The following is a 13,317-nucleotide window of genomic DNA, read 5'->3' as shown; positions in this document are numbered from 1 at the left end:
GGCATACAAGACTATGGGCCAAGTGCTGGAAAATGGGATTTGAATGGTGAGGTGGTTGCTATAGTTCTCCATGATTCTATGACTCTATTCTTCCAAAATATTTGCTTGGACAATGAATAACCACTGCCAGTTCCTTCTTCACCTTAAATACGGAAATTAAATAAATATTTTAACAAACTTAACAATGTGTTTCTTTTTATTTATTTGTGAGATGTGGGTGTCACATTGATTGCCCGTCCCTAGTTTTCCTCGAAGAGAGTTTGTAGCAATTGGTACAACTGAATAGTTGGCCAGGCCATGTCAGATGGTAGTTGAGAGTCATAGGATCCCTACAGTGTGGAAACAGGCCCTTCAGCTCAACAAGTCCACACCTATCCTCTGAATAGTATCCCACCCAAACCCCATTTACCCCTGACTAATGCACCTAACCTACTCATCCCTGAATACTATGGGCAATTTATTTAGCCAATTTACCTAACCTACACATCTTTGGATGGTGGGAGGAAAGTGGAGCACCCGCAAGAAACCCATGCGACACAAAGAAAATGTACAAACTCCACACAGACAGTCACCCATGGCTGGAATCAAACCTGGGTCCCTGGTGCTGTAAGGCAGCAGTGCTAGCCACTGTGCCACCCCACTACTGTGAATCTGGAGTCACATGTAGGCCAAACCAGGCAACGACAGCAGAATTCCTTCCCTGAAGGACATTAGTGAACCAGATGCAATTTTTCCAACAATCGATAATGGTTTTGTGGTCACCTGTAGATTCTTAATTCCAGATTTTTCAAAATTGAATTTAAGTTCCACAATCTGCCATAGTGGGATTTGAACCTGGATCCCCAGAACATTAGTTGCTGGATTAATAAATCTTGTAATAATACCACTAGACCATCACCTCCTCTTGATTAGTTGGACATTAACAGCCTTTAGTGCCATGTGGGTCCAAATACTCAGTGGTCTCAGGTCACAGCCATTTGCTGTACTCAGACTACGCCCTCTGGAACACAATGTTACACTGTGTGCAATAGATGACATTGATGTAACTTGAGGTTGTGATTTTCAGAGCTCCCCCTGATTCTATTGAGCCACTGAAATCTCTTGTTGAGCAGTTGTTCATTAATCTGCCATTCATGCTACCTCTAGGCACATGTTTTAATTATTTGCTTGCCCCATCACCTCTCTGTTTGATTTGCAGCACCCACACTTTATTTAGATTAGATTTTAGATTACTTACAGTGTGGAAACAGGCCCTTCGGCCCAACAAGTCCACACTGCCCCGCCGAAGCGCAACCCACCCATACCCCTACATCTACCCCTTACCTAACACTACGGGCAATTTTTAGCATGGCCAATTCACCTGACCTGCACATCTTTGGACTGTGGGAGGAAACCGGAGCACCCGGAGGAAACCCACGCAGACACGGGGAGAACGTGCAAACTCCACACAGTTAGTCGCCTGAGGCGGGAATTGAACCCAGGTCTCTGGCGCTGTGAGGCAGCAGTGCTAACCACTGTGCCACCGTGCCGCCCATTTAATTTCTCCTTTACCGTCAAATCCCACTAATCTTCCCCATTTGACTTGCCTAAAACGTATTTCATTTCTAACTTTTCCTAATTCTGATTAAAGATCGACAATGGACTCTATTCCTCTGTCTTCAGATAATGTCTGTGAATATATTCCCTATTTTCTGCTTTTATTCCATATTTCCAGCAAGTGCTGCACTTTGTTTCTGTACTTCTCAAACTCTATTGAAATAGAAAAATGTCCCAGGGTGCTTCAAAAAGCCATATTAAATAAAATGGATGCTGAGTTGAAGAAGGAATTAATAGACAGGGTGACCTGATCAAAAAGGTCACCTTTCTGGATTTTATAGCTTTTCTATTTCAGCTTTGCAGGTGGTTGGAAGTTTTGGTTTCAAGTTGGGAGAACCTGCTGATTCTCAGGTTATTGCTCTTATTTCTAAAGCACCCTTGTTGTAAATCTAGTATGAACCTTGATTGTGCTGTTAAAGAGCAGTTACAAGACTTATCTATGTTATGTTTCCTGAGCATGTTGCATCTGCTAAGCCCCTCGAAGAAAACTACCATGTCTAGTCACCAATTAAGATGTCCCAGAATGCCACATTAGCAGCATCTGAACATTCCACACCATATCCTTTTGTTTCTTTGAAGATCTAACTATTATTGGCCAAAGTGTTTTCTTTATTTTCCAAAGTGAATCTCTGCAGGGAGAAGTCCATTTTCTACCCTTTCCCTGATCCATGGATTAGTTTGGAAGTCCAGTTGATTGGAAGGTTGATTTGCAATGCAGAACAGCGCCAGCAGTGTGGATTCAATTCCCACACCAGCTGAGGTTACCATGAAGTACTCTCACCTCACCTGAGGTGTAGTGACCCTTAGCTTAAACCACCAGCAGGCGCCTCTCTCTGATGAGAGAACAACTCTACACTCTTCTAGGAATATGATGGCTTTACTTCAATGAGTAAACATTTATAGTTTCATTTTACAAACTACATGTGTTAACTTATAATGAATCTTTATTGTATAATATTATTTTATCATAAACCAATAATTGTGTTTATTGAAGAAATCTGGTCAATGGACTTTTTATTCTAAGTATAATATAGAGAAAGCCTATGGTGGCCATAACAGCAGCTGAATAAAACAATTACATTTATAATGTGACTCATGGAGTAGTGGGAATGGAGAGGGATAGTGTGCTCCTCACATCTCAATCATAACAAACCTCAGGCAGTTTATCTAATATTCTGAGGAGCACTGAAGCTATGAGAAGTGGACATGGATCACACAGTCCAAATATCATCAAAATGAATCCTTACCAAACGGTTTAGAATGCAATTCTCCCTCAAATATATTTTCGATTGAGTTTTGACAGATATTAACAAGAAAAAACAAATACCACAAATGGGTTGTCAAACTTCTGATTAAATTCCTATGGGAGCAATAGTTTACAATTCAATTCCTCATTGAATGAAAAAGCCACTTTGCCCTTAAATTCATCTATAGCGTTCACTGCCCAGGAGCTACTTACGGACTCACGGGAATTGATAACATTTCACATTGCTTTATCAAATCGGGAACCTATCAGGCAAACCTAAAATTGCTTGCCAAAAGTTGTAATTGTGGTTGCAGAATCTTCTTCACACCACCTGCTCCCATTTGATAATAACACTCCGATCCAGCAGCAATGCACAGATTGTTTTTTTATATATATATTGAAACTTGGGCACAGAATGCTTCAAGTCCAAATGGTTGAGTTATTATTCTTAGATATAATGTTTGACAAATTTTTAGAATTCTTTGAAGGAGGAATGTGTGCTGTAGATAAAGTGGAGTCAGTTAAGAAACCACGCTTGAATTTCCAGGTGCCACAATGTTATTCATGGTGCAGTGGGCAACATTGCCACAGATAGAAGATGGACTGGCATGCAGAAAACAGATGGTATGGATAAATGGGACCTTCTCTGATTGGCATTGTATGATGAGTAAAGAGTAACGAGGGTCTGTGCTGGGATCTCAACTTTTATCATTTACATCAATGAATTAGATAAGGGGTGTGATAGAGTCATAGAGTCAGAGATGTACAGAATGGAAACAGACGCTTCAGTCCAACCCGTCCATGCTGACCAGATATCCCAACTCAATCTAATCCCACCTTCCAACACCCAGCCCATATCCCTCCAAACCCTTCCTATTCATATACCCATCCAAATGCCTTTTACATGTTGCAATTGTACCTAACTATCTGTGACTCCACTTTCAAGGAGCTATGAACCTGCACTCCAAGGTCTCTTTGTTCCTGGTAGCTAATTTTACAGAGGACATAAAGATCGACAAGAAAATATATTTTGATGAAGACATAAACAGTTTGCAGAAATGTTGAGGTAATTTGAGTGTGTGGGCAGAAATCTGGCAGATGGAGTCTAAATGTGGGAAAATGTGAAGTTGTTCACTTAGAAAGGCAGTATGAAGGAGCAGGGTATTACTTAAATAGTGAATGATTGCAGAGATCCAAGACACAGGGGGATTTAGGAATTGTAGTCCATGAGTCAGAAAAAGTTAGCCTGCAACTTGGTCACATGAGCAAGATGGTTAATGGGATTCTATCATTTATTATGAGAGAATTGAACACAAAAATAAGAATGTTATGCTTCAGCGCATTAATGAGACCACATCGAGTTATCCAGCCAAACCATGCTGAGCATAACCCCAAACTAACCTAGTCCTGCCTGCCTGCTCCTGGCCCATATCCTCCAGACCTTTCCTATTCATGTACCAAAGGGGTGGCACAATGGCTCAGTGGGTAGCACTGCAGCCTTGTAGCGTCAGGGACCTGGGTTTGATTCCAGCCTTGGGCAACTGTCTGCGTGGAGTTAGCATGTTCTCCCTGTGTCTGCGTGGGTTTCCTCCGGGTGCTCTGGTTTTCTCCCACTGTCCAAAGATATGTGGGTCAGGTGAATTGGCTGTTCTAAATTGCCCATAGTGTTAGGTGCATTAGTAGGGAGTAGGTGAATGGGTCTGGGTGGGTTACTCTTCAGAGGGTCGATGTGGACTTGTTGGGCCGAAGGGCCTGTTTCCACACTGTAGGGAATCTAATCTAATCTAAGTGTCTTTTAACAGTTATAACTGTGCCTGCATTCATCATTTGTTCAGGAAGTTCATTCCACACACAAACCACACATATTGGATACGGTGTTCTGTTTTGGTCTCCTTATTTTAGATACAGGGACACAGGGAAATTTGGCTGTCTAGATACAGAATTGACTGGCCAAAAGAAAACAGCGAGTGGTAATGGATGGAAAGTATTCCGCCTGGAGGTCGGTGACCAGTGGGGTCCCGCAGGGATCTGTTCTTGGGCTTCTGCTCTCTGTAGTTTTTTAATGCATTCCCTTTATAGTTTTTATAAATCATGTGGATGAAGAAGTGGAAGGGTGAGTTAGTAAATTTGCCGATGGCACAAAGGTCAAGGGTTGTTGCAGGCTCCAACAAGACATTGACAAATACAGAGCTAGGCAGAGAAGTGGTAGATGGAGTTCAACCTGGATAAATGTGAAGTGATTCATTTTGGAAGGTCGAATTTGAATGCTGAATGTGGGGTTAAAGACAAGATTCTTGGTAGTGTGGAGGAACAGCGGGATCTTGGGGTCCACGTACATAGATCCCTCAAATTTGCCACCCAAGTTGCTAGGGTTGTTAAGATGGTATTTTGGCTTTTGTTAACAAAGGGATTGAGTTTAAGAGCTGGGAGGATTTACTCAGCTCTATAAAACCCTGGTTAGACCACACTTGGAATATTGCGTCCAGTTCTGGTCACCTCATTATCGAAAGGATGAGGGAATGAATTAATAACCAAAGGCAGTACTATTCTTCCCATTGAGTCTCTGTTGGGATGACATGCAAACTTGGATGGGGTAAGGTGGGGAAGTGGACTGCGCAGTGTTCTGGCCTTTCCGTGTGGTACATGAAACAGAAAGAACCTTTGTTTGCTTTGAAATTACTGACTAGGCAAAAGTGAGGACTACAGATGCTGGAGATCAGAGTCTAGATTAAAGTGGTGCTGGATAAGCACAGCAGGGCAGGCAGCATCAGAGGAGCAGGAAAATCGATGATCCTGATGAAGATCCTTTTGCCCGAAACATCGATTTTCCTGCTCATCGGATGCTGCCTGACCTGCTGTGCTTTTCCAGCACCACACTAATCTTGAAATTACTGACTGTCCAGGCAGTGGAGACTAGATTAGTTACACTATCAAAATCCCTGCAGAGCAGCTCTATTCCATCTCTCCCTAAACAAAATCAAAGTGCCGAATGACCTAATCCTGCTTCCAAGTCTTATGTTCACCATCTCAGTCTGGCATAATGCAAGACAATGGGAAATGACAACTGGAGCACATCCCAGGTCCAAAGAACTTGTAGCAGTGGACATGTTTGGCTGGAGAAAGTGAGGACTGTAGATGCTGGAGATCAGAGTCGAGAGTGTGGTGCTGGAAAAGCACAGCAGGTCAAGCAGCATCAAAGGAGCAGGAGAATCGACGTTTCGGGCATAAGCCCTTCATCAGGAATGACTGGAGTTAGCTACTCATATATTTATGTGCTGTCAGTTCTGTCACCCCAGAGCAGAAAAAATAAGTTTCCATGTAACCAGGAAGAATCATCACCTTTTGACAGTAGCGCAGCCTTTCCCCTTCACCACTTGAGTGGATTAGATTGACTGCCCCATTACAGTGCGCACCCAATTTTCCTAAGAAAATACAGATTCTGTAATGGCTTGTCAGCTTCCTGCATAATTGGTGAGTTCAGAAAGTAATCGCTGGTGGGGAGAATTATTTCTTTAAAGAGACGTTCATCTTTTCTTATGATAAGCCAGAATAATGAGATCTTTAGAAACAGCCATGATTTTTACTGAACTGTTGGCCCATAGTTGTTGCCAGGCTACAATGAGTTGCCAAGCTACATCTGTTGTCAGGGCAACTGCTACATGTGCTGCTGGCTCCAAATGTAGCAGTTGTGGAACAATTCCACCTTCAGCTTGTTAGAGAAAATCAAAAATGAAACGTATTTCAATGGAAATGAGCTCCTGATGGCTGTCTGTTGACTGCCGATGTTGGGTGGGGTCACGGCATTGAGAACAGGCTCATAGCCAAATAGACTTCATCATCCAGGTTTTGATATGTTGATGAAGTACTAGAGGGTTACCAGTGACCATGTCCTGGTCCCATCAACATTCATCACAGTTTGAAATTGAGGAGAAAATATGAGAGAAAGTAAAAGCATGATGTTTCGACTTCTGTGTTCTACATGCAGAAACTGGGGATTTCCCTATCGATTTTTTTTCCTTATGCTCATTAAAAATAAATTAACTTTTAAATTTTGTCCACATTCCTCACTATAAATAAACATGTCACCCATGTCCCCCTCTCCCTGCTTCCTTTCACATTGACAAAGGGACTGAACTCAACTGCGGGTGACTGCCCTTATCAAAGCAGCTTTTGATCAAGCGTGGACTCAAGAAACTTGGGCAAGACTGGACTCAGTGGGAATCATGGGAAAACTTTCCACTGGTTACAGGCATGTTGGGCACAAAGGAAGATGGTGGGAGGGCAGTCTTCTCAGTCACTGAGACATCGTTGTTAGGCGTCCTCATTTAATGTCCTCGGACCAAGCACCTTCAACTGCTTCATCAATGACTTTCCTCTGTCATAAGGTCAGAACTGGAGCTGTTCACTGATGATTGCACAATGTTCAATATCTTTCACAACTCCTCAGGTACTGAAATAGTCTGTGTTCAGAGCAGCAAGACTAACATTCAGGCTTGGATTGATAGAATGTAACATTCACACTACATTAAGATTTTAAAAGAAGTGGGAAAGTGACATTGTTGATGCATTGGTTTTAATTATCCCAAAGCTCTCCCAACTCAAGGAGGGTCCCATGAGATTGGAAGGTGGCAAATCTAACTCCTTTATTCAAAAAGTGAGAGTGACAGCAACTAGGACACTGAACATCTATCATAGATACAATGTTAGAAGCTGCTTTTAAGGAAGTTAACAGCACACATGGATAAGTTCAATGTAGTCGGGTGAAGGAGTCGTGAAAGGGAAACCATATTTGACCAATCATTTGGAGTTCTTTGGGGAGATGACACATGCTTTGGACAAAGGGAAACTGTTAGGTGCAATGTACTTAGATTTTCAGAACGCATTTCATAAGGTGCCATATCAAAGGTTATTGTGGAAAATAAAAGCTCATGGTACCGGGTATAGGTTATTGGCATGGATAGAAGACTAGCTGCCTAATTGGGAGCAGATCGTTGGTATAAATGGGCCTTTTTCAGGTTTGCAAGATGAAAAGAGTGGTGGGTGACAGAGATCAGTGCTGAAAGGGTGGTTGCACAATTTGCTACAACACAAAGATAGGGAAGATAGTTGGAAGACAATACAAGGACGTTACAAAAAGATATTGATCAGTTAAATGACAGGCAAAGATATAGATAATGGAGTATAATGGATGAAAGGATGAATGGCCTACCCATGCTTTTAATTTGTATGTTCATCAGTCCCAGGCAATGATAATCACTAAGGAGAAAGAATCTAATCATCCAATTTAATTGCATTACCATCAGCAAAGTCCTAACTATCAATGTCCTGCGGGTTACTATTGATCAGAAAAATGAGGGGAGGGGATCTCATACAAGCTCATAAAATTATAACAGGCTTGGACAGATTAGATGCACAAAGGATGTCTCTGCTGGTGGGGGAGATCAGAACCTGGGGTTCACAGGCTAAAGATACAGGGCTCAGATGTGGAGAAATGTCTTTAACTAGGAGTGGTGAGCCTGCGGAATTCGTTACTGCAGGAAATAGTAGAGGCCAAAACATTGTATGATTTCAAGAAGGAGTTGGATATTCAGAATCATATAATCCCTACAGCGTGGAAGGAGACCATTCAGCCCATCAAGTCCACACCACTCTTCTGAAGGACATCCCACCCAGACCCACACCATCCCTGTAACCCTGTGTTTCCCGTGGCTAATCCACCTAACCTTCTACCTAACCTGCACATCTTTGGATTGCAGGAGGAAACCCACATAGACATGAGGAGAATATACAAACCACACAGACAGTTGCCCAGTAGTAGAACTGAACCTGGGTTCCTAGTGCTGTGAGGCAGCAGTGCTAACCACTGAGCCACCGTGCTGCCCTAAAGCACTTGGTTTTAAAGGGATCAAAGGATGTTGGAGGGAAAGCAGGACCAGATTATTGAGTTGGATGATCATCCATGATCATAATGAATGGTACAGCAGGCTTAGTGGGCCGAATGGGCTACACCTAGTCCTACATTTCCTTTAAGAAAAGAAACTGAACTGCACTAGCTATGTAACAAGAACAGGTCAGAGGCTGAGAATTCTCTGGTGAGTAACTCACCAGTTGACTCCTCAACTCCTGTGCTCTAACCATAAGGCCCAAGTCAGGAATGTGATAAAATGCTCCTCACATGTCTGAATGGATGCAGCTCCAACAATACTCAAGAAGCTTTACACCATCCAGGGCAAAGCAACTGTTTGAAAGGTATTCTCTCTCACTCCTGCAATATTCACTAGCTCCACCCCCAATGCACAACGGTGTATCCACCATCAACATGATGCACTGCAGCAAGTCACAAAGAGTCCTGCAACAGCACCTTACACACCCACCAGCTCTACTAGCTGAAAGGACAAGAGCAGCAGATCCATGGGAACATCATCATCTCCAGGTTCCCTTTGTAGCTGCACGCCATCAAAGGGACTTCTGAAGACATCTCTGTTCCTTCAGTGTCACTGGATTAAAATTCCGGAAATGCCTCCCTTCCAGCACTGGGGTGCCCCTACACGAAATGGGTCACAGTTCAAGACGCTCAACACTACCTTCGCAAGGGTAGTTAGTGATGGGCAATAAATGCTGGCCTGGCCCATATCCTGCACACTTCCATGCTGAAATCCTTCATAACATGCTTGTCGTAACATTCGAGGATATGGTACTAGTGCAGGGAAGTGGGACTAGTGTAGGCAGTAGTTTGGCAGTTACCTTCGGTGATACGGGCCTGACAGGCCGAAGGGCCTTTTCTGTTCTGTCTGTGCTTAGAGTCATAGAATCATAGAGATGTACAGCACGGAAACAGACCCTTTGGTTCAATCCGTCCATGCCGACCAGCTATCCCAACCCAATCTAGTCCCACTTGCCAGCACCCGGCCCATATCACTCCAAACCCTTCCTATTCATATACCCATCCAAATGCCTTTTAAATGTTGCAAATGTACCAGCCTACACCACTTCCTCTGGCAGCTCATCCCATACACGTACCACCCTCTGCGTGAAAAGGTTGCCCCTTAGGTCTCTTTTATATCTTTCCCCTCTCACCCTAAACCTATGCCCTCTAGTTCTGGACTCCCCGAGCCCAGGGAAAAGACTTTGCATATTTACCCTATCCATGCCCCTCATAATTTTGTAAACCTCTATAAGGTCACCCCTCAGCCTCCGATGCTCCAGAGTTCCTCCATCGAAGGGAAGGTAGGGCAGGTGGTGATAAGGACAAAGGATTGTATGGATCTACCTGTTCTCATCACCTCATCAATCAGGTTCTGGGCAAAAGTCCCCTGGGTGACCTTCCCAACCCACCACCAAATGGTCAATTAAAGACCTCAACCTCACCGCGGGCCTGATTACCCGCCTTTCTGGTGGGCAAGATAAAGGATTACCTGCCCGGTGAGCAAATCATGTGGGTGGGGGGAGTTGGTGCGATCCTCCACTTATCTGAATGCATTGGGGGTTGGGGGCACAGATGGAATCGGGCAGAGGTGACGCCACTGAAAGCCAGCTCTGTGACCATGCTTAGGACCTTGCGAATCCTATCTCCTGCTGTCTCTAAACCTGCACTCTCACCATCGCCACCATTGATGACTGTGCAGCCACACCCCAAGTGGTGATCTCTAACTCCCAGGAGGCTGCTAGCCTGGGATTTGCCGGAAGCTTCCGGTGAGGCAGATGCAGTGTTGAGGCTCATGGTACAATGAGAGATGGGTCAGTCTGCTCTGAAGTGGTTGATTGTAGCTCGATCTGGCTGCTTTCTCACTAATGCAGGCCTGGGTGTTTAGTCACCCCTGAACATGTCTGTCACCACACATTGTGCCGAGAGTACTAAATCATAGCTTCCCATTTATCTCCATTCTTGTGGCACCAACTTCCCATGTGTCTCCTCTCCCCATTCCACAAGTGATAAACACTACCACCCCCAACCCCCCAGTGAACAATCCCAAAATTCTGCCTCTTGGTTTCCCTAGCTCGCAAATGATTCCCGAAACACTTTTCCTCAACTTTGGTTTTGTTTAACATCACCAACTGTATTTTCCTGTTTGGTTCCAGTCCTGCTCAGAAACCAGCTTGATGTAATATGCTCTGAGCTGTTGTTATCCATGTGAGGAGTAAATAAATGGACACAGGCTCTTGTTTGATACAAATATTAACTGTAATGGAAAGCAATAAGAATTGCTGTAACACACAATCTGTGGTTGTTATCTGTTCTAATCATACTCCTCTGATTAAATTCCAGTACAAACCAGTTCAGCTTCACCCATGGTTGCTCACAGCTACAATTTATGCTCTGTGAATCAACAGTAAATAGTCTTTATTTCATTCCTTGCGAACAATCCTAACTATTAAATCCAATTGATGTTTCGATCACATTTCTGAGCTGGTGTATTCAGAAACACATCCTGCTGTTTGGGCAACCATTCACATTTGTGCTGAGGGAAAGTGACATGGTTGTACAATGCCCACAGTAATAGACTGTAATACCCATCCTAATTGATGGTAAATTTTTTTTTAAAATTCTGTGTTTCAAATTCATTCATGAGTTGAGGGTGTCACCAGCTCGGCCAGTATTTATAACCGTCCCACGGTGCAGTTAAGAGTCAACCACATTGCTGTGGGCCTGCAGTCACATGTAGACCAGACCAGGTAAGGATGGTAGTTTCCTTCCCTAAAGGACATTAATGAACCAGATGGTTTTTTCCAACAATCAACTGTAGATTTGCAGTCATTGCTAAACTTTTAATTCCAGATATTTTTTGTATTGAATTCCCAATTTCACTGTCTGCCATGACAGAATTCAAACCCGGGTCCCCAGAACATTACCTGGGTCTCTGAATTAACAGCCCAGCCATGATGGTGTTGCTTCCCTATAATGCCAACAGTAATAGACTCTAATGTCTGCAGTAATGGACTGTGATGCTCACAGTAATAGACTCTAATGTCCACAATAATGGACTGTAATGATCACATTAACAGGCTGTAATGTCCACAGTAATGGACTGTAATGCCCACCAGTAATAGACTCTAATGTCCACAGTAATGGACTGTAATGCTCACAGTAATTAGTAGTGATGCTCAAACAAACTTGCCGAAATGCCCAGAGGAAATGACCAAAAAAGGCAAGACTGATGTGCACCAGTACTAGCTATATTTTGACCACTGAAAATTAATTTGTTGGTATAACATTTGTATAGCTTTATTGGTTGGATTTGGTTAATAAAATTATGTGATAGAACATAGTGAATTAGAATACTGCACTGGGAAAAAGCTGATGTTCTGAACTGGTACATCAGTGAAATAGTGAGGAATATCTACCTTCTCATTCATGTTGCCCTGTTTGCCCATTTCGGTATTTATCAAGACTCTATGGCAGTTTTGGAAGGAAACTATGTTCCAATATTAAAAATCTTGAAGTTCCCTCCCTAGTGGCATTGTGGGACAACCAACAGCACATGAACTGCAGCAGTTCAAAAAGGCAGCTCACCACATCTTCTCAAGGGCAACTAGGGACAAACAATAAATGCTGGCCATCACATCCCACAAATGAATAAATAAGAAAAAAATATTGTTATTTGCCTAACTTGTCATGGACGTTTGCTTGGAATTTGATATTGTGCTTGTTTAACAACATTCAATGTATTTGCAAAATTTGCTAAGGCTACTTAGCCAAGCATCTTCCAAACCTACGACCATGACAGTCACGAAGAACTAGAGCAATTGACCCATGCGAACACCTGCAAGTTCCCCACCAAGCCACTCAGCATCCTAACTTGGAAAATATATTTCTTTTCGTTCACTGTCACTGGGTCAAACTCCTCATACCATCCCCCTGATGGATGTACCTACAACAAGTGGACTGCAGCGGTTTAAGAAGGCAGCTCACCACCACTTTCCGCAAGGGCAGCCAGGTTCAGATAATAAACAGAGTTGAGAGTGTGCTGCTGGAAAAGCACAACAGGTCAGGCAGCATCTGAGGAGCAGGAGAATCGACGTTTCAGTCATAAGTCCTTCATCAGCAAATTTCCTGCTCTGCTTTTCTGGCACCACACTCTTGACTCTGATCTCCAGCATCTGCAGTCCTCACTTTCTCCCAGACAATAAACAGACAATGCATGGCCTATAACCCATGAATGAATATTAAAAAATGCAAACCACTTTACGCCCATGATATACAAGGTCTGCTAAATAGTTTATACATGCATTGGGTTTCACAGTTGGAATCCCAACACAATTGCCGACGTTAAGGTTAAATTGTCACTGTCACATTCCCGTGAGCTTGCCCATTAGCACTTTAACCGGGGTTATACTGGGAAATTGTATGCAGGCTGCCCATGATTTTTCACTCTGTGTATGTAATTTCCCAATGAGCAGATAAGGCATCAGAACAGCTGGATGGCAGCAGAAATGGACCATTTTCCACTTCTAAACATTTATATGGTTATGATGTT

At 43.2% G+C, this 13,317-nt stretch overlaps 1 protein-coding gene across 1 annotated transcript in view; it reads left to right on the top strand.

The window, feature by feature from the left end:
- gabrg3 (gamma-aminobutyric acid type A receptor subunit gamma3) overlaps nucleotides 1-13,317 on the top strand; it is a 657,746-nt gene that overhangs the window by 608,129 nt on the left and 36,300 nt on the right. The gene's annotated exons all lie outside the window — the stretch shown is intronic.

Source organism: Chiloscyllium punctatum, chromosome 9 (assembly GCF_047496795.1).
Source record: "Chiloscyllium punctatum isolate Juve2018m chromosome 9, sChiPun1.3, whole genome shotgun sequence".
NCBI classification, from domain to species: Eukaryota; Metazoa; Chordata; class Chondrichthyes; order Orectolobiformes; family Hemiscylliidae; genus Chiloscyllium; species Chiloscyllium punctatum.
Note: the sequence above shows the minus strand (reverse complement) of the source record. Positions and strands in the feature narration are given on the sequence as shown.